Genomic DNA, 23,243 nt, shown 5'->3' with positions numbered 1-23,243 from the left:
ACTGCGGTCAGTGCGAGCAGGGGATCAGAATTCACATCGATTGGTGAGATTTGAACCTGGGTCGCCTTATTGAGGGGCGAGCGCTCTATCCCCTCAGCCACAGCGGTTCACTGAGAATCATTGGTATACAGGGGTCTGTCCAGACATTTTGTGAAAGGTCCGTTTTTCGTGAAATTGTGAAAAAATTACTCACATCCTTTCAACCAGGGTCCGCTTTTATGAATTTGTGCAAATAGGGTCCGCTATTGCAACAAAAAAAAAACTTTTTCAAGGAGTTTTTAATTTGTAAAGACATACAAGATTATGCTCTAATTAAAAAATTTAAATTTTAAAAAATAAACAACAATTGCTGCTTCTAAATTAGAAATGCAACAAACAAATATTTGGTATTTAGCCTATACTGCTGAACGCAGAATATTAATTTCGGACGAATAAAGGAAGAATCGTCTGCCAAAGACAAAACTGCCCTGGAAAGGGTTTATTCGATTAACAAAATAATAATGAAGATAAAAACGTACCCTTCTCAAATTTGTTTTAAGTTAAAATATTTTGTGAAGGGTCCGTTTTTATGAAATGATATTTTGTGAAGGGTCGGACCCGTTAACGGACCCAAATTTCTTCTAAACAGACCCCTGGTATATGTCGCACTTCTTATGGGGAGAGAATATTCATAAAATTTAAAACAAAGCAAAAAAATTTAACCAAGAAATTTTTAATTATACCAAGGGATATTAATAAATACAAGTTTTTCGGATTTATTCGTCAAAATAAGGGATTTTTATTTGACTTCTACAAATGCATCTTGGCTTTATTGGACTGCTAGTACTTATAAAACTCAATGAGATAAATTTTTGCCAGGTATATTTTAGTTATGTCAATGAATACTGATTAATATGACGTCCTGTTAGTTAATTTCGTCCAAGTGGTTTTATATTTGACTTTCAGAACCCTGTTAAAGATTTATCAGATTATATAAAATATTTTATACTTTAATTAAATAATTCCAAGAAACTGAGACAGTAAGATAATGCTTGATTAAAAACTTGATTCGCTTCAAAAATACATTAACTCGAAATAACAGTCGGCATGTTTCAAGCCCCCAAAAACAGGCGCCCACTTACAAGGATTGTCAGACGTGAATGTCACGTCCTAACTTGATCCCGACAACATAGCACTCATCAATTTCCTTCCGACGGGGGTCACGAAAATCAGTTGAATAGAGAACATGATTAACATTTTTTCGGTACTTTTTTACAGAAAAAGGAAAACTTTAATATAGTTTAACATAGAAAATTTTCCAAATTTTTAATATGTATATGTATGTGTGAATAAATAGCTGCAGCTGCTGAGATTTTGTAATCAGGATGTTTAAATTATGGGGACACAAAATTAATTTTCCTTTCAGATCATTTACATTTTATTAAATAATTACATCAGTGTTGATTCAATTAACAAATATACAATCATTATGATTCTTATCAATAAAATAATTTCATTTCCAACTAGTTTATAACTAAGAAAAATTAAATTATATCGGGCCTCAAAAAAGTCATTTTTCAGTTTGATATAAATGAACAAATCTAAATTTGAAAGATGAAAAAAAATTCCTTGATTTACATAACCTACTTCTTAAAAGATGTCAATTAACAAAATCATAAATAAAATTAAATATCATGAATGCAAATATGTGCGTCGTAGGTTTTAACACCATATGGATAATGCCTATTTTAAAATTGTACATACAAAACTTAACAACGAAGTAAAAATTAAATCCTATGGATATTGTTATTTCAAAACAAAAAATATAAAGCAAAGTTAGGTTTGAAACAATCCTTCACAAAAAAAAAATCTAAATACATGACAGTCATATAAAAATAATAAAAACTATCTACCAATTACGAAAAAGTATATATGTGCCGTATTCGTGAATAATTTAATAGTAACAAATGTGATGTTATTAATAAAGCGACTTCACATGGATATGCGCTGGAAAAAGCGTAGAGGTAATGCCGCATAGACACGACAAATTCTACCGCTACCATCGTAATTTAGAACTACGCCAACCCGGTGATCGAAGATGTAACTTTAATTAAGGTACATGCAAAGAAAATCGTACTGACAACCTTGTGTACTCACCTTACTAAGAAGAACAGTTGATTTTCAATGAATTGGAAGGTAATCCTATTTCAAAACAGATCATTTTTTGATACAGAACATATCAACACAACTCATTCTAAACACTTCATAGTGACGCACTGGGCGAAACGAAGCAGCTCTCTCCAAACGTTCCGACTACAGGGTTGCTGTAATATGGAGGAGGGAGGAAAATGTACACCGCGGATAGTTTTGGCGCGATTTTCGGGATCCTTTTGTTGTAGCTCCTACTTTTGTTAACCCCTTTCGAAGCAGCATCTCGGCCGGTGCTGGGAATTTTGCAGGAAAGTTCTAGAACAGGGGCAAATTATTCTTTTTTTCCTTGCATTTGGGGGTAGTGTGGGAAAGAGAAATCAGAAGTAAGAAGGGGGAGAAAGATTTCGGAAAAGTTGTAGGGATGATTTATTTACATACACTAGTTTTTGACAAAGGAGAAAAAGGAAAACAGTTTATCAATTTATTGTCACCACCTCACAAATAATAGATATTGATGTAGAAGCGATAAAAAAGATTATTTTACTTGTTAATTCAAGATTCAATGCATAATAAAAGATATTTCAATAATAGTCATGTATTTTCCTTACTTTCTTCTGTCATTGTATGCCTGTATAGGGTTTTCAAAAGTTCTTCTATGGAATGCCTAGGCAATGTGTGAAGCATTTATCAATTCACATTTGACCTTCTATTTTAGACATCCCATACAATGACAATGTATCTATAGAATAAAGGATTTCATACAATGGCAGTAGCATGTATAAACTAATATTTTTTATAAATGAACTTTAATTTTATTTCCATACGATTGCTTCTAAACTATGAAAATTGTCAAAATGTCTCTTGAATTTTCTATATTATCTAACATACGTCCTCTTAGAATCTATTAAAAAATAAATAATGACTGCAGCCTTAAAATTCCAAAAGTTATTAGACTTCTTAGGATATTCATTAAACTCAACTAACTTTTAAGGTGAAAAAAATATTAAAAATAATTGGAATTTTCGTAAAAATTATCTCAATTCTTCTGTTAAAAACATTCGGAAAGTCGCTTATCAATCTTAGAAAGTTTTTTTAAGTGAAGATATTTACTTTAAAATCACATTTAAATATTACCAAATAAACATAGTTTTGAAGTGCAGTATTTGCCAAGACAAAGAAGCAACAAATGGGATTTTTCAAAATGGGTGATTTTGGAAACTTAACATAAAGGGTTTGGCCAAATTTTTGATTGAAGAATTTTTTAAGTTATAGACGGACCCTTCACAAAATATGTTATCGAAAGAAGGTTCCTTAAAAACTCCTCTTAGAAAGTTAAAAAGTTCTCAAAAACAAGTACGTAGTATATATTTAGGATGACTTCTTTTCATGCCCCTCATTCGTATTCCATTTTTATAAATTATTCATATGTTTGATCGAACTTACGATAAAAATTTGAAATAAATTATTATTATATTTAAAATGAATTTTTTACTTGCTTATGCTTTAATATAATGCTTTAATTTTTAAAGCAACACAATAAAAATATTTTAAAAAATAAACAAGTTAAACTAAATCAGCATTAATATTCTTTCAACCACAAAGAGTTCAGTTGATTTTTTAATAATCTGGAATTTGAATTTGAAACATTGATTCACAAACATGAGTTCGTGTGAAAAATTTATTGCAACAAAGAAATATTAGCAACATACAAATAGAATATAATTTTCTTAAAAAAAACTGCATATGGAACAACAAAAAAAACTATTTATATATTCTAAATGCAAAGTCTGCGAATGCCATCTTAGAGTCTTGACAAGGTCGAAACTAACTAAGATAAAGGTCATATTTAAGCAGATAAGCTCGCTTATAACTAAATCTTATTACGAAGGCAATTCTGTTACAGGATTCTTCTATTTCAAATGATGTAACCCATCCTGCTTTAACTAGTTTTAGGAATCTAACATAATTCCATTCTTGAACAAAACGTCTCATTCACCTATTCGTGTAATTTACAAATGACCTTGTTTTCTAACTTTAACCAACCATTAAAGGAAGTAATTAACATGAGAGAATGACGCCAGAGGAATATAAACCAATTAATATGTGAGTCTGGTTAAATAGAGAAAGATATAGGCATAACAAAACCATGGTGGATTACAATGAAGAGTAACGTTACCAAAGTAGACAGCATTCTTATGTTACCAGACAAAATAATCGTTTTCAATTTATTCAAAAGAAGATGAATCTGGAATTTGATCTTTCTAAGCTGGACGATCATATGGAACAATGCGATTTTTAACAGCATTAATAGTCAATATTAATCAACATAAATATTTTATTGACAGCAAAAAACTCCGTGAAAACTATTCCAGAATGCAAATGGAATGATTACAAATATAGAATTGGAATAGAATATAAATTATTAGTGATGTAATAAATCCTAAAATTTCGCTAGGTCCGGGTACACGGCAAAAATTTCTTTTGTTACCCGGTCGATTCCGGCAATCCGATAAAATTTGGAATTATTGGAGGAACTAAATTGTGGTAAAATTACCATACGGTATAGTAATAACATTTATGAAAGAAAAAAATAACATAATTCTGGTTAATAAAACCAAAATATACGATATTCAATCCATTCATTGGCAATTATCCCTCGCATATGGTAATAGCTTACAGAAAATTTTGATTTTAAAAATTATAATTTGCTGAAAACAAATTTAGTATGAAAGTAATACACATGAATTATGTATATTTTTTAGTTATCTTTCAACTTTATTCATTATGATTATATTAACTTGAAACAAAAATCAATGTAATTCCCTATTTCTAATTTTGTTTTTATTTAACTCTTATATTAATTTAGTTCAAATAGTTTTCAGTATTAGATTTCTGAATTTGAGCTATAGCGGACACCTCTCTTTAGCAAACATCTTACACTTTATCAAGGTTTATTGGACTGAAAATTCACACAAGAAGAACTGATGGAATACATGAATTTCGGAAACAGCAACTATTTCTCGCGAATAGTTTTAAAGTTAATGTAAATTTGAATACTATTGTACCGCACATAAATGAGTGTAAACCAAGTGCTGGATACCCCATTCCGGGTACATTGGCCGGTTACAGGAACCCAGTACTGGGTCATGAGACAAAAAAAAAAATGGGTCTGGGTACTCGGTACGGCTGGTAAAATTCTTTTGCCGAGTGAATCCGCAAACGCCAGGTTCTGCGGATAAATTCCGGGGGGTCCTCGATACAACCCCATAAATTTCACATAAGATACAAATGGAACAGAAAGAAAAAAAGAACAATTTATTTATTCCACGTCTCAAGTCAAGTCTCAACTCTTCAACGGCCATTATATAATTCTGCAATCTTGACGAGGTCGACTAAAATAGAGCTAAATAATAGGTAAAATAGGTAAACTAAAATAGAGATCATATTTAAGTAAAAAAAAACTAACATCGTACTAAAACTTTTTACTAAGTGTTTTAGGTTCTATTATTTTAGAAAACTGAATCCCATTTTTCGAACAAAACATCTCATTCACCTATACGAGCTATTTACTAATGACCTTGTTTTCCAACTTAACCAACCATTAAAGGAAGTAATTAACATGAGAGAATGAAGCCAGGGAAATATAGACCGATTAATATATGCGTCCGGTTAAGAAGAGAGGGATAAAGGCGTAACAAAACCATGGTGGATACGGCAAAAGTGAAGTTACCAAGGTAGACCGCGTTCTCGCGTTACCAGACAAAAATAATCGTTTTCACTTTCCCAACAGAAGATGAGCCTGATGGAAGTTGATCTTCCACGGATTGATGAACAAGTGGGACAACGCGACTTTTAAATCGTTGATTTGATTTCCTTGGGTGGAGCTGTGGATCAGGTAGATAATGGGAACTTTATCTTTGCGGTCGAAGGTGAAAAGTAGGCGATAATGAGCCCTTTTTGCGGTTTGGCGAAAGTCGCTTTCCAATGTTCTTCGGCTCTGAGGAGTTGATAAAATGGCACATGTTTTGTGAGTTTATCTTCAGGAGTGGTTAAAGATGGTAATGGAGTAGGAGTGGTTTAAATATAAATATATTGTTCTTTTATCAAGGCAAATTTAAGAAGCTTTTTGCGGTTTAATTACGAGTTGTATTCTATCCAGGGGTCTGTTTATAAGAAATTTGGGTCCGTTAACGGACCCTTCACAAAATATCTTTTCATAAAAACGGACCCTTCACAAAATATTATAACTTAAAATCACAAATTCACAAAATAATTTATCTTTTAATCGGACCCTTTACAAATTTGTTTATCATCATTATTGTTTTGTTAATCGAATAAACCCTGCCCAGGGGTGGGGGGGGGACAGATGTTAACGAACTAAATTTTGTCTTCGGCAGACGATTCTTCCATTATTCGTCCGAAATGAATATTCTGCGCACAGCAGTATAGGCTAAATACCAAATATTTATATATTGCATCGCTAATTTAGTAGCTGCAATTGCTGTTTATTTTTTAAAATTTATTTTTTTTTAATTATAATTTTACAGTGTTGAGCATAATCTTGTATGTCTTTACAATTTAAAAACTCCTTGAAAAAGTATTTTTGCAATAACGGACCCTATTTGCACAAATTCACAAAAGCGGACCGTGGTTGAAAGAATGCGACTTAACGTTTATTTTGTATTCACAAATTACGAGTAATTTTTTCACAATTTTACAAAAACGGACCTTTTACAAAATGTCTGGACAGACCCCTGCTAACTGATACAAAATTTTTCCATTTTACAAACTGCATGAGCTATATCAAATTGTTTGTTAAGTGATACAAAATTTTACCCATTTACTATTAAATTATTTGCAAATCAAAATAATTGTAATGAAATAAATCTACTCATTTGAATAGGGATGCATCGTGTATGATATTTTATGAAAGTTTTGGCATGTGTTAGTTTATTATAATTGTTTAAAACAGTATGTAACACTTGTTTTCTCGCGAGGACCAAATTAGTTTTTGCCAAAAAGCAAATAGAAAAAAAATAATCACATTAAATATTGTTAACAAAAAGTAAATTTATTAATAAAACCTTGCCATTACTAAATGTATGGAAATTTTTTGTTACAATTTAATTTGTTTTTAGTTTATTGGGCTTCATTGAACCTTTGAATGTTGTAATTTCTGCTGATTCTATTGAATGCAATGTAGCAAAAAGTTCTGGTCTATGACACAAAAGACTATGTCATCTAAATACATAATATGTGCGTCTCAAATGCAAAATATTATGGATAGAAATGTTAAAGATTTTGAAATGTCTAATTTTTAATCAAGTGATATAAATAAACTAACTCGTATAAATCATCCTAAAATAAATGTAGATTAAAGTAATTCTATTTTAGAATTGGTTCATATTGATTTAGCTAGGCCAAGTAATACTGATTCTTTGAGTAATTCTAAATATTTTTCAAGTATTTGTAATAACAATTCTGGAATATCTTTTTTCATTTTATGAAGCATAAATATTAAGTGTTTGCATATCAAAATATATAAACTAATTTTGAAGAAGGGTATGAAAATTTCATGAATAAGAAAAGCAAACGATTCAAAATAGGTAATTGATAAGAATTTGTGAAGAATCATTTGGATAAATTCCTAGAAGAATCTGGTGTAATTCATGAAAAACTTTACCTTATAATCCTGAAAACAACTGGAAAGTCGAAAGTGCTATGAGAATTCTTGAGGAAGGAACTAGAATATCATTATACCAGAGCGAATCACCATTAAAATTTTAAACCATAAACTGTAGTACTCACATTTCTAATCTTACATGAAGCAGAAACAAACAGAAACTTCCCGATTGAATAAGTCAGAGAGAGAACCAAAAGTAAGTTACTTAATTTTCGGATGTGTAGTTTATTTCCAGATTCCTAAACAATTGCGATTTTAAAAAATTTTAGTTCCTGGTAAACCAGGAATTTTAGTCGGTTATTCTAGAGCAGCGGTTCCCAAATTTTTTCTTTTCGGAACCGTAAATAATCAGCCTTCTTTCTGCGGAACCCTGAATTTGCAAATAAAGTTTTTTAAGATAATTGTGAACGTTAAAACCTTTAAAAAAAACTATTTTTAGAGTATTTAATTGGAGGAATAAAGATTTTTCCTCGTTTTATCATTGATAATCTTAAATTAAGTTTCACTTACGACATTTAAACTTGCAGTCCTTGTTCTATATCTCATCTAGTTATAAATTTGTTTTCGGTGTATGTACATACATTAATGAATTAAATATGCCGAATTATGATTTACTTCCAGAAAAAAACTGCTGTTGAAAATAGTAATTAGGGAAACATATTTCTTTATTAAAGAATTATTTTATTTTGTTTTAAAAAGTGCGATAGTCAAATACTAATGTAATATTTTATTTTATATGTTTATTCTTTTTATAATTTGTTCAATAATATTTTATTAGAAATATATTTTCTTCTAAAAAATGCAATTTCTATTTCAATGGCATTTTACTTGAAATAATTCCGTAAAGAAAACTGAAAATTAAATATATTCGGAAGTTTCAAAACTCCTCACTGGTTATAAAAAGTATTAATTAGCGGAACCCTTTTCACTGGTCCTCGGAACCCTAGGGTTCCATGGAACACCATTGGGGAACCGTGATCTAGAGACAGACCCCCATAGAGGATTTATGATATCACTAAAAATATGATAATTGAGGAGAGAGCAATTAAATTTGGTAAATCGACTAAAGGAAGCAAATTTTTGAAGAAGAAAACCGAATATTATGATTGGGTTAGTGAGGATTTAACCTAGCTTAACGAATCGCAACCGCTAATCGAAACTGAAACCATTTTTCCGTTCGCAATCGGATAAATTATCACCAGAAACAGCTGACTTGCAAAATGAACGAAGTTTCGTTTTGTGACAGACATTCAAAAAGGATTAAACACAAACTACTAACTGCAAATTTAGCCTTGAAAGGCTCAACCATTCCAATAAATTATAATCAAGCAATTAATAACGATAAATGTCAGGAACGGAAAAACGTTATGAGAAACGAACTTCTTGAACTTGTGCTTTCCAGTAAATTGACAAAATAAAGAAAAAATTAAATGAGAAAGAAATTTTTAAAGCACGCTTAGTTACAGCAGGAAATAATCAAAATAAAAATGTAGATTATTCAGAATCATATTCACCTGTAGTAAAAATTGAATCATTTAGGTCATTATCTGCAAAGCTAGATTTATGTGCAAAAAAAAACAAAATTATATGTAAAAAAAATTTATTAGTTTTTTATATTAAAACTGCTTATTTATATAGAGATATTGAAAAATCTTCTTACAGAGAAATTACAATCGGTTATGAAGAAAAGTATGGTAAGAACAAAGTTCGTAAATTAAATCTTAGCAAATATGGTTTACCGCAGTCTGGTAGAAATTGGCATGTTTAATTAAAAAACGAGCTGAAAAGGATTGGCCTCATCCAACTTACGTCTGATAATTGTGTATTTACTACAATTGACAAAACCGATCTTTTGGTTATACATTGATGAGTTAGCAATATTTTCTAGCAATTCTAAATTATGTAAGGATATAATCTTAAAACTTGGGCAATCATTTAAATTAAATGAAACTACTGAAAATTCTAAATTTTTGTGTATAGAAGTTTTGAAACATGAAAATGGAATTAATTTATCACAAATTCAGTATATTAAATAATTAATTAACAAATTTGATTTTGAAAAATGTAAGAAAACTGATCTTCCTATAACTGAAAGTGATGTTAGATGTTTATCCAACAGATGATTTAATCAATCAGATAGATTATCAGGAAATTGTCGGGGAATTTTTATATTTGATAAACAGAACACGTCCGGATGTTTCATTTGTAACTAGTTATTTGTCCCAATTTAAAAAATTTCTGAAAAAACGTTAAAAATATATTGAGTAAAAAGGTTTTGAAATGTACTTATTCTAGGGATAGATTCTAGGGATAAAAGGATTCAAGGGGTAAAAGGATTATAGGGATAAAAGGATTCTAAGTTTTGTTTTATGAAAAAGAATTTGGATTTTGAAACTGTAGTACGGATGCAAGCTGTTGGATCGGTGAAGCAGGTAAATTCTTTTCAGGGTGTGTAATTATGTTAGGTAATTCTCGAATCTTGTGGAAAAGCGAAAAAAAAAATTGCTGAGTCCTCAACATGTGAAGCAGAACTATTTGCTATTGCTGAAACAACAAGTAAATTAAGATGGATTAAAGTTTTGTTAATGAAATCGACTGCAAATTTTTTATGAATGTTCCAACTGAAATTATTTCTAATAGTCAAGCAGTCATTGAGTGTTTAAATGATGGTTTAGTTAATGATAAAAAAAAGCGTCTTTTTAGAATAGTTTCTTGAGCTTTTTCAACACTTTTTTTATCGTTTGAAAATCGAAGTATAAACCTAACATTACCTTGAAAATTCATTACGAATTATATTAACATTAAATGAATTGCACTTACCTTGAAAAATTTAAATGCATGGTTAGTTTTTCATTAACGGTAACGAAAACCTACATTTTAGACATACGTAATACACTTTTAAAATAGTTTTAAATCGCATAAAAACTTTTGAGGAACTTATGAGGAAATCACTACTGTGCACGAATCTAAATTTTAAAACATCCAATTATTCTCCCATCAATCCCACTCACCATTAAAATTCATCAGAGTTCGTGTATTTCTAACTTCTATCACCAAAACTTATCAGTACAGCGCTCTCTAACACAATGGCAAAAAAACTCCGATTATTTATCAGTTTGAGAGAAAGATGAAACTTTTTTCTGTGTATATATAAAAAAAAGGTCAAAAGTCTATTGACACAAGACCAGCCCATGCTTGATGTTTATCTTGGCTGTAAAGACTGGGCTAAAAAAGAAAAACTGCAATTACTCTCCTATTTTTACTCCAACCCTTCTAATTATTCTCGCTGTTTCCATTCCATCACAGCACTACTGTTGTTTCGGCCAGAAACAGATGGTAATGGATCTAAGCTCATAGCGTACGTTTAACTGAGAGAGTGTATATTGCATGAAACGTCAAAATGATTAAATTCCGTAATTATTCTATTGTGATGTCTTTTGGAGCTGAAAGAATTCCAATTAGGGCCTTGCAGATTTTAAATTGAACTAAGAATAATGCCTGAAGCAAAACGATGATAAATCATTACGTTTTGATGAATTTCGTATACAATCCTTAAACTGATTCGTTAAAATAATAATAATAATAAAAATTATTTATGCTTGAAAAAGAAAACACGAATTTCTTCTTCAACCACAATATGAAATCAGAAATAATAGTAGAATAACAAAATGGGTATCATTTCGAAAATACTCTATTATCGTTGGTTATTTATTGAGGTTTTGAATATGTTATGGTTAGCTGAAAGTAACGTTAATATGATTAAATTCTTTAATTATTCTATAGTGATGTGTTCTGATATTGAAGGGATTCCAAGTAGGGGTACGCGGTGGAGGTTTAAACTGAACTTATAATAATATCTGGAACAAAACGACGATTAATCTTAACACGTCTTCTGGAAGCTTTCATATTAAGATTTGATATTTTTTATAGTTTAACACATTCTAAAGTTTCTTACAATGTAGTGATGTACTTCAGTAAAAATTTTAATAATTTCTGATTAGTCATATTTAAAGACAAGGCACCCACCAACAGTCTTTCACAGAAAATACATTGTGACAATTTCAGACTTCAGTAACTTTATAATCTTAAATTCATTTACTGTATATAAACCTATCTCGTTAAACCATCGATTCGTCTATGTTAAAACTTAGTCAACTTATTAATAACGAATGCAAATGCATAAGTTATTTATATTAGCAACTAAATAATGAATTGAAATAAATTTATGAGATCTTTTTGAAATTCTTAGAATATAATTTTGGGGACTATGACTTCCTAACCTAAACAGTTGAGGAGACTTGTCTAATTAAACATGAGACAATTGTCATTAATATAATTACCAGTTTTCGGTAGAGCTAATATTTACTACTGTTTAGTTTATTTTATTTACTTCATAATATGTCTGTATTTACCAAATTATTTTTTTTAATTCAGAACAGTTTGAAATAACAATGGCACTTTACGCATTCGTAATATATTTAAAAAAATCGTTTGCGAAGTGAAATCACAAAATTTTTTAACTGTTGCCAAAGCAAACTATGTAATTTTGTAGCTTCTAAAACATGAATATGTAATGGAACGTTTTGCGCAAAGATATAATTATTCTAAGCATAAAATTATCTAGTTCAAGAATACAATGTAAGGTTTATACCTAATAAATAATTACGAGTCTGTGACTTATAGAATTATCGATTCTAATCTATTTTCAATCCCCATTCATTCCATTTCAATTAAAGAATTCTATTCACTAAATATCTACTCTCGGAATCTAACAAATGATGATATATATTTAACTTGGGCTTAACTGTAATTCGATGAACCATGCGATCACTAAAAACACTGCAGCGCCATCTGTGCTAAGAAACAATTAAGCCAAATTGGAATTTATCTTATTCAGTTCTAATCAATTACTTCATTCTTCAACTACCATTATCATCATAAAGTCATCATTATCCTCAAAGGGTAAATGTTAAAATTCTTAAACAATGAAATAAAAGACGCATAAACTTTCTTGAAATGGGAAAGCCGATCTCTACAAGATAAAATCATATACAAATGTAATTCGTAAAATATTTTAAACACAGAATAATTAAATAAAAAAATAAATATTATCGCATTATAATAATCTCGTAAAAATAATTACTATTTATTTTAAAATGTAACCAATAACATGGCTGTGATGAAAGAAAAAAAAACGATTTAAAATTAACATATTCATCATATGAAAGAGCACATATTACTAATTAGTATTTTTACTACGTAAGATATTATTACATAGTGGGTTTAGTGAACTTTTTAGCTAATTCAGCAACTTGCGACTAGCTACCTGAAATCTCTCTTAATATGTTTCATCTTGAACAATTACAAAAATTTAAATAAAAAATTTAAAAACGATTATAAAAAGGAGCTATTTATAGTATTACTTCATAAAAAAGCTTTATTCTTTCTTATAGCTGGAAAATATTAAATTAACAAAATATTAAATTAACAAAAGCTATAAAGGCAAGAATGTCAATTTTTCATACGACATTAATAATACATTACATTAGTCAGTAACGGCTTTACTGACTAATGTAAAACATTGAAATGACATTAAATCAGTAAATCAATTTAAATTTAAAATAATTTAATTGGGTACTTGCACTTTAAGTAGAAGATCACGTATACCCAGACGTGTGACCTATGACGCCAGGGCCAGCTGATCGTTAATAAGCAAAATGGCGTGTTAAAGTTGAGCTAAGTTTCTCCACATAAGTTAGAATATTAATTAAAGTGACGTTAATTAAATACAGTGCTGTATCGAACATCGAAATTGCTAAAATATAATTCTTTCTCGTCTGCGTCTTTTATTTAACTTAAATTTATCATTTGTTTATTTATTTTATTGAAACCGCGATAGATTTTTTTTTCTGTATACCTGGCAACTTCGATGCCTAATTAGTTTGTTTATGTTCTACGTGGCTTCGTACCTGTCTTTGTGTTAAGTAATTTATATATATATATATATATAAACATTTCTTCAACTCTACGATTCTGTGGTAACTAAAAATTATTTCATCTAATTGTTATCCAAACATTATCTAAATGTGTTACGCATTATTCTACAAGAAAAATTTAAATTTCAAAAATCTATGGCTATTACGAAAACCACCGTTTGTATAAATATTTTCTCTGAAGTTCAATGCTGTTTCCTTCTGAAAACTTGTAAAATATTAATGACGTTTTCAGTAATCAACCTTACACTGTTAGAAATTTTACAGAAAAAAAAATGGTTAAATAACAATTTATTTAATTGTTATTTTACCATACTCCAACAAAACAGTCAAATAACTATTCATAAGATGGTATTCGAACTTTTAACAGTGAGAGACCGTTTATTAACTGCTTTATCTAATACGGTTAAGCAACCAGAATTTTATCTGACTAATTAGGCCCACCTAATGAAACCACTTAGTTCTGTGCAACGAGGCACGGAACTAAGTATTATGAGTACTAAGTATTATACTCAGTACTAAGTATTAGTACTGAGTATTATAGCCAAGAGAGCTAATCTGTCAATCTCATGACCGAAAAAACGGGGGTTCGTGTTCCACCGTTGACACCACGATATTTCCTCCATTCAATACATGAAGAATTTCCAGTGCCCCGCACTCCCAGTTTCAGACCTTGGACTATTAGAATACGACACTCTCATTCACTCATAGATGTCAACACCATAAGGCTGCTTATCATAAAAAAAAGTCTTATTTTTGTGCTAGTTGTTAATAGTTAAAAAACCCCATATGGTTTGGTATTCATGGTTTTTTAACCATACTAGTTGTAAATGGTTTCAAAACCGTAAAGATAAAAAAAAGGTTCTTTACCGTAAACTTTACGGTTAATTGGATGGACAGACTGTTGCTGGTTATTTTATCGTAATTTTAGAATGACAATTCTAACAATGTAGCATAACAACGTAACATAAAATGTTTTAAGGGAACATAAAATTTCTTAAAATAAATATGGAAATTTCATCCTATAAAACAAGATTACACTGTTAATATTTTCCCTCTATTAAATTTTGTTCAGTTATGAATGAATAAGTAAACTTTCGATTGAACTTTAAAATTTTTCAGAAGCTACGATTCACTTGTACACCACATTATTTTTCACCAGATTTATTTTTTATCCGAATACTATCTTAATATGTTATGAAACATGCTATTTAACAAGAAAACTTCAAAACAAAAATTATAAAAATTTTTCTAAAAGCTGCGGTTCAGAAATGTTTTCTCTAAAGTTTAGGGATAATTTATTATAATAACTTGTTAGTAATGTTCTTAGTAACGAACATTGAGATTTTCAGACTAAAAATAAAAAGAATGAAAATAAACTAAATATGTTCATTAAATAAAATAAGATTATATTGCTAGTACTTTTTCTCTACTAAATGTTGTTACTTTATGAGTAAAAATTTTACTTTATACTACATTTTTCTAACGTTCAGTCCATAAAAACAATAAATAAAATAAAATAAAATAAAGCGAAGAAGGAAAACAACTTTAATTTACTAAGTACTTTTATACAAACTGGCACCAAAACACATTAAATTAATGACAGGTTTCAGAATTAGGAATAGTTACTTTCCCTAAGTAGCATCTTAATGAGCTATTTGAGTTTTTAAAAAAATTTTAATGTAAATGCAAGTAAGAAAATATTTAAAAAAAAACATAGATTCATTTTTAAAAGAGCACTTTAATTTAAGTATCGTTATCTTAAAAAATTATTTTTCGAACTATCAAATAATTCGTTTTGTTTTGTTTCATTCTTAACTACAGTTAATATAATCAGTATATTTTGATTTAAGCATTAAAAAATACAATATTATTTATTATAGCAGTATTAGAGACATAACAACTTTTCTGTTAAACTATTCTTGTTTACTGGAATCTAACAAATTAATAGCAGCCTTATTAAAGAGTGAAACATTTAGCATTACAAGTCAAACCAAACAATATCATTATTCAAAAGTGAGCCATCACCTTGAATAGCAATTGTTAGTGTTACAAATTACGATTCAAATTGTAATATCATATTAGTATTCAATTTAAATAATTATAATTACAAATTGGTTTTACTTAAAAAAATATTATAATACCTTGCAGGTTAAACAACCATATTAAAATTCTAAAATCGTAATTGTAAGTCGAACCATCTTATAACAATTCAAGTTAGACAATATTCCATTCAAGCGAGGCAATCATATTACGATTTAAGTTAGATCATCATATTAAATGCACTATTACCACACAATTCAAGTTAAGCAATCATATTACGATCCAAGTTATAGCATCACATTATGTAAAGATTGAAATTTTAACATCACATTACAATTTTAGTTAAGCCATGTTTCATCCGAGTTAAGCTATCCTATTATGATCCAAGTTAAATCATCATATTATATAAAGATTAAATTAACATCACATTACGATTCAAGTAAAACTGTATTCCATCCAAATTTAGCCATCATATTACGATCTAAGTTAAGTCACCTTATTATGACCCAAGTTAAATCATCATATTATCTAAACATTAAAATTTTAACATCACATTACAATTCAAGTTAAACTATATTCTGAGTTGATCCATCATATTATGATCCAAGTTATCAGGAAGGGTTATAAAGTTATTTTATCAGGTTACAATTCAATTAAATTAGAACTACATTTCTTTCAAGTTTAATATTCATTTTACGACCCAAGTTAAATTATTATATTACGATATAAGTTAAATTATCTCATTACAATCCAAGTTAAATCATTACATTACAAATAAAGATTAAGGTCCCGTGGTAGGTTTTCCCATATTTAAGACATTTTGAAACGTGTGGCATCATCATAAGGTTGAAATTAATAGCAACCTTGTTATGATTTAAACATTATTATCGTAATTCGCAAACTTGATTATTATGGTTCAACTTGAATAGAATCAATTTAATACCTTCTGAAGATAGATATCTTGCAAAATTACACCTTATAATTATGTTTCAAAGTAACGATGTTATGAGTCTATGTTTGAGAATGCAATATTTCTTATCCAGGTAGAGCAGAATAGCATTATTCAAAAATAATTACATGAAAGCAAAATAGTATCAATGCTTAGACACAGGAGTTTCTTAGTGTTCTGGGTTGGGTTCAAAAATGCAAGGCTACAAAGTAAAACATTGATAGCCGCAAATTGGGCTGCTCATATCCGTTTTTTTAAAAAATAAAACTAAAAACATTTATGCAACCACTGAACTCTTAAGCAGGCCACACACTGAAGAAGTAAGCGGTAAGAAAGAGGCATAGAAATTTTTTTTTTCGTGGCTTCCTCGATCGCCTTGCAGTGAAACTACAATCTCTCAAGATTGAGAAAAATTAAGGCTAAGTTTAGTGGGATCATAACTTAAAATCACCCAATTAAATAATTTTCTCCGGATTTGCGTGGCCGTTTGAATGGCTAGACAGGCAGAAAGAGGCCTCCATCTTTGCACTGATCAGATTCTTTCTGACCACCCTGTCTCAGAATATCAATATTGTAATAGTTTTTTTTTTGTTTTTTTAATATGATAGAAAAAAAGGAATTGTCTTTTCCTATTTGTTGATGCAAGTCGAATCATAATGTACTTTGGATCGATCAGTATACCAGAACTTTTACTTTTCTGCCGCATCGTGGATGTTTACTACAATAATCAAGTTGTATTTTTTTACTTTTTGTAAGCTCCTCCATGTCTTGAAAACTCATTATTTATGGTTTCATTTATGAAATAAAAATTAAAATTTAAAAAAAAGCACACTTTTAGATTGCGTGCCATTTTTCACAAATAGTTCATTCATTATTAACAAAAGTTATTTAATTTTGACTCGGGATTATACAGTTTTAATTCATAAAATAACGTTAAATTATTTTAATGTATTTTTTAAGCTTCAGTTTAAATTGTTTACTCACTGCAGTAAAAATGATGATAGTTTTTGGCTAAGTAAGAATCTTATATTTGATTATCCGGGAATTTATAATTTTAATAATGGCACACTCTTTAAACTTTAAATATTAAATTACCAACGGAGGTGAAACAGAATTTGCCATGCAATGTTTCTCCTGCGAAATTACGTCTTCATAATCAATTACCTTAGATCAACGATACCGACCAAATGGTGAATAACGCCAAAAACATTAAGAGTTACGTCGCATGTTAGAGCTAAATTTCAAAACAAAGCATACACTGTTAGAAAGTTTGGAGAGTGTTCAATCATCATATCGTTTAAAATTACTGCAACTTTGATATGGTGTTAAATTTAATTACATAACTTCACTTCTTAAACACGATTACATGATACTATAGATCAACTTGAACAAAAACACTTTAACTCCTTATTAAGGAGGTCACTTTAACCCCTTATTAAGGATGCAGTAAATGCACACCGTATTATGGTCCACTATAATATCACTTAAAATTCTCGGCAACCTAGATATGGTGCAAAGTTGCCCTATATTACCTTACTTCGTAAACGCGATTACATAACATTATTGTTAAACTGGAACGAAAACATTTAACTCTATATTAAAGTTGCAACTAATACGCACTATATTATGGTCCACCATAATATCATTCATATTTGCTGCCACCTAGATATGGTGCAAAGTTGAACTACATTACCTTACTTCGTGAACATGACTACATGATATTATAGTTCAACTTGAACGAAAACATGGTTCATTTTAACTACTTATTAAGGTTGCAGCGAAATGCGATATAAATGTTATTATGGTCCACCGTAATATGATTCATATTTGCTGCAACCTAGGTATGATGCTAAGTTGGACTGTATTGCCTTTCTTCTAAAAGGTGATTACAGAACGGTATGGTTCAACTTGAACGAAAACATGGTTCTATTTAACTCCTTATTAAGGTTGCAGCAACGTATCGTATCGCGTCGTATGGTTCAAAACTGAACTAATTTCTGTTAGAGTGTAGAACAAGCTCTGCTGGAAATGAGAGGAGTATATGGGTGGTGTCGGAATGTTCTCTTTTGACAGTTGAAAGCACGTTCTGTCTTCTAGAAAGAAAAAAAAATTACAGAAGGAGGGTTAAATTTAGCCTACTTAAAAGGAAGGTGCTTTTAAGAGGAGGGAGATACTGAAGAGAAAGCGCTCGTCTCACACTTCGGTGAGCAATAACTTGCCAAGCGCAAAATTCTACTTTCAGATAACTGTAAGAACTGATAAAAGTAGAAAACAAATTTCTTTGTGCTTGTTTTCTCGTGTTTACAGAGCTAAAAGCTGTCCAAGTTTCTTTTCGTCTGACAATTTTAGTGTCTCAATAAGTTCTAAATAAACAATGTTAAGAGTTCACTCAATGATTTAGTGGGGCCGTATATCTTCAATGATTAAAACATTTCTCATTTGAATAATCAGGTTAAAATTTATAATACTTTAAGTTGATAAATAACAAGTTGATAGACACATAATTACAAATGTAGTTCGTAAGAGTTCTTAGTCAGCAGATTATTTTATTTTAACCGTAGAATCAGGTTTTTTACCTCAGGGTCTTGTTTCTGTGAATTTGTAGACGTGTTTTTGTAAGAGGAAAGAAAGAAAAAATAACTATCCCTTTTAAGGAGTTGCATAATTTCAACATTATGAATTAACGACGTCATCAACTCCGTTTTGCATTCGAAAAATTTTGAGAAGGGTCCATTTTTAAAATGAAAAATTTTGTGAAGATTCTGTTAAGTTAAAATATTTTTTGAAGGATCTGGTTTAAAGACAAAATAATTTCTGAGGAGTCTGTTTTTAAAATATATTTCCTGAAGAGTCCACTTTACAAAAAAAAATTTGTGAAAGGATTTGTTAACGGATTCAAATTCCTATTGAAATGACCCTAGAAGAGTATGCTGTTATGATATTATATTTTGTGAAGAGTCTGTTTCAAAGAAAAAAATATTTCTGAAGGGGTCGTTTTCAAGGAGGTAAAATATTTTGTGAAGGGTTCGTTTTAACTATAAAATAATTTTTTTAAGAATCCTTTTTCGTGATAAAATATTTTGTGAAGAGTCCGTTTTAATGATAAAAACGTTTGTGAAGAATATGTTAACGAACTGAAATTTCTCCTAAAATGAACCCTCAACTCTCGATAATATATTTCGTGAAGAGTCCATTTAACGATAAAATAACTTCTGAAGGGTCGGATTTTGCGATAATATTTTGTGAAGAGTCCGTTTCAATGATAAGAAATTTTGTGAAGGATTAGTTAATCGGACCCAAATTTCTCCTAAAGTTTCCCCTGATGAAAGGGGAATTTTAATTCGAAATGATTTTTCAATATTAATTTTAATTTTCAGCATTAGTCTAGAAATTTTTTTAAAAAATTTTTTAATTTTGAAGTAAAGTTAGTTTTGAAGTTAACTATATCGTTATCTTAATAGCATAAATATTAATATTTCTCAACATTTTCCCGTCACTATTTAAATCATTAACCCTATAACCTTCACTATTTTTAAAGCACTTGAATTTTAAAGACAAACATGTTATGGTTGTCTGTAAGTAAAGAATATTCATTTTATAACGTAAATTTCTTAACAAGTCGATTTTCAACTATTTTAAGGTGGTTATCTAATAGCAAATAAAATAATTTATTTTCACTCAGTGTTGCCGACGAGCTGCGCAACATATCAATATATCGTAAAATATCGATATTTTTCAATCATTGCAATAACAATATTGAAATTTTTTTTCTCATCCATCGATGTATCGTGAATACCCTATCTTACAATAAAAATCAAACATATGATAATTATAGAAAACAATAATATCATGATGATCATCAGAAACGATAAGATATCGAAAAAAATGATAATATTGCGAGTAATAGAGACAACAATTTAGAATACGATAGTTTTGTGGCTATTGGAAACAACTACAAATCTCGAATACGATAACAAAATGTCGGGTATTGTCAGATATTCATCGCAATTTTTTTTCTGAAAAGTTTGATATTTCCAAAGAATGTATCACAATATTTAAATTCAATAATCAACGAAATATTACTCTTCGAATAATGATCAACCTTAAGATGATTTTTCGTCTTATTGACTATATAAATAAAACCACAACCAATTAAAACACAATTAAAAGCGAATTAATCAATCTTAAATTTCACAACATAGTCGACATATGGACACAAATAATAATAATCAATCACCTTAAAAACGCAATCAATTCATTGTAGTCTTTGGAAACGAAATAATACATTACAGGTCTCAATTTCACTAGTTCCTACGGATGAATTAGCGAATAATCAACCGATCGAAATAATTGATGTAGATCGGTTAGAAAATAAATTGAATACTCACGTAAAGTTCGCTGACTTAACCGGTCGTTGGGCGGTCTTTTCGCGGCAAGTCAAAACGTTCTCCCTACATTCAATGATACAACAAGAAGTACGGAACAAATAGTTGGTCCTTAGCCGTGCGTCAGCGTTCAGGCGCAACGCCTACGGATTCATCGGTGACGTCAGCGGTTGGATGGTTTGACGCGATCCCTACAAAATATTGAATGAAATGCGGCAAGAAAGTCTTTGTTTGAAAATGTTGAACATGATGACTGTGTAAACATTAAAATTGAGTAATGATGTTTTATGGTTTGATGAAGTAAAAATAAAGTCACGTGACAAGAAAGCAGATCTTCTGTTGAAATGTCCAAGAATAAAAAGATGCTTGTTCGACAGCAAGTTACAACTTAAGGTTGTTGCCTCTAATCTTTAATGCGTAGCATATTAAGTATAAAAACACATTTTCTTTTATAATGCTTTAGCTAAAAAATATTGAAAAAAAAATTATTAATTTTATTTGGTAATTTAGAAGTTTTTAGCTGCTGATGTAAAATTTATTTCAATATTTTTCATCAGTTAGTGTGAAACTCTCTTAATACTTTTCATACGTTGAAGTAAAAATGTTTTTTAAACCATGAAATGAATTAGCTTATTGAGATTTTCTTTTAGCAAATTATTATAATATTTGATTAAATCTTTAAAAAAACACAAAAATCGGTTTAAAAAAATTGGTAAAGTTATAAAAAACATTATCAGAAAGCTTTTGCCTGATGAAGTTGTAAAGTGATCATCTGTGATTGTTTTGAGTAGAAAAAAAGTTCCTAATGCATTTGGCAATAAGCAGTCAATGCAACCTTGGAGAACCTGTTGCCTTACAATTTAAATTTAATCTATTCATTACACGCATATATGTCTGAAATAGATAAGATAGCTAAGTTCTGTTGCTTGTACTTGTTTCAAAAGCACGTTTTACTCAATTTTTCTTTCCATCCGCAACGCTTTTTTTCTTCTTCTTCGAATTAAAGGAAATAAGAGAATCAGTAAAAAAATTTAACCTAAAAATGTTATTCTCAAATCGATTTGAACTTTAATGCACGAAATGACTTTAAGCTAAAAACTCACATATAATATAGTTCACGATTTCACTTTAATCCTGAAAACACAACTTTTTGAAAATGTAAAATTACAAGATTTCAGGAAAAAATTTATGGAATGAGAGTTCATGCGTTTTCTTTAAACGTAAGATTAAATATAAAATTTTTTTTAAAAAAATCAAACAAATCACAACAAATTTAAAGTCAAAATTCAAAAACCGATCACGACTAGTATCGCTTATTATATAGATTTGTATAAAGAATTAATCCACATCCTCTAAAAATAAATAAATAAATAGAATAAAAATTAGAATAATTTTTTCCTGAAATGTGTTTTGTAAAGATTCAAATTTTATAAATTGCATGTAATTTGAAGTTTAATTTTATCATATTTCTTATCAAGAACACTCGTATGACATACATGTTCAAGTTGGAGACACCTTTTAGAACCCAGTTCAAAATTGGCTGTTAGTTAGGCGAGAAAATGGTATTTTTATATAATTTATAGCATTTTCGAAATAGACTGAAATTCATCGACATAGACAATTAGCTTTAAAATCTGCCTTATTAGTAAATAAAATCTCAGTTTGTTTGACGAATGACCCTTTTGTTGATTTGATTGACTTATCCTTGTGATAGATAGATTATTTCTTTTAGTTGTTATGGCGCAATAAAATTCTAACTTTTGTTATTCTCATTAAATTTGTATGATATCTATAAATCTATTATGAATTATTATACAACTCATTTCCTCAATACAATATATCTAGAGAGAGCCGGTGGTGGCACAGAGGATAGAGCGTTCGCTCTCCCAGGTTCGAATCCCAGTTCCGCTGACGTAAAATATCCTCACCGGTATTTTATTCTAGAGGATTCGGATCATGGCTTCGAATTCTCCAGCAGTAGGGCTAACCGTGATAAGTTTTCGTGGTTTTCCTTTCATATAACTCAGATGCGGGTTAGTTCCATCAAATAGTCCTCCACG

At 29.6% G+C, this 23,243-nt stretch overlaps 1 protein-coding gene across 3 annotated transcripts in view; it reads right to left on the bottom strand.

Annotated features, from left to right (window-relative positions):
- Window positions 1-21,292, bottom strand: part of LOC107444455 (BAH and coiled-coil domain-containing protein 1) — a 168,058-nt gene extending 146,766 nt beyond the window's left edge. Inside the window, exon 1 of one of the 3 annotated variants that reach the window (XM_043039086.2) lies at window positions 21,187-21,292. The gene's annotated coding sequence lies outside the window, so the exon portion shown is untranslated. Of the gene's footprint in view, window positions 1-2,136; window positions 2,303-21,186 lie in introns of those variants that run through there. The other 2 variants (XM_016058592.3, XM_043039087.2) reach the window with 2 other exon arrangements.
- Between the last annotated feature and the right edge of the window lie 1,951 nt (window positions 21,293-23,243).

This window comes from Parasteatoda tepidariorum, chromosome 1 (genome assembly GCF_043381705.1).
Source record: "Parasteatoda tepidariorum isolate YZ-2023 chromosome 1, CAS_Ptep_4.0, whole genome shotgun sequence".
NCBI lineage: Eukaryota > Metazoa > Arthropoda > Arachnida > Araneae > Theridiidae > Parasteatoda > Parasteatoda tepidariorum.
Note: the sequence above shows the minus strand (reverse complement) of the source record. Positions and strands in the feature narration are given on the sequence as shown.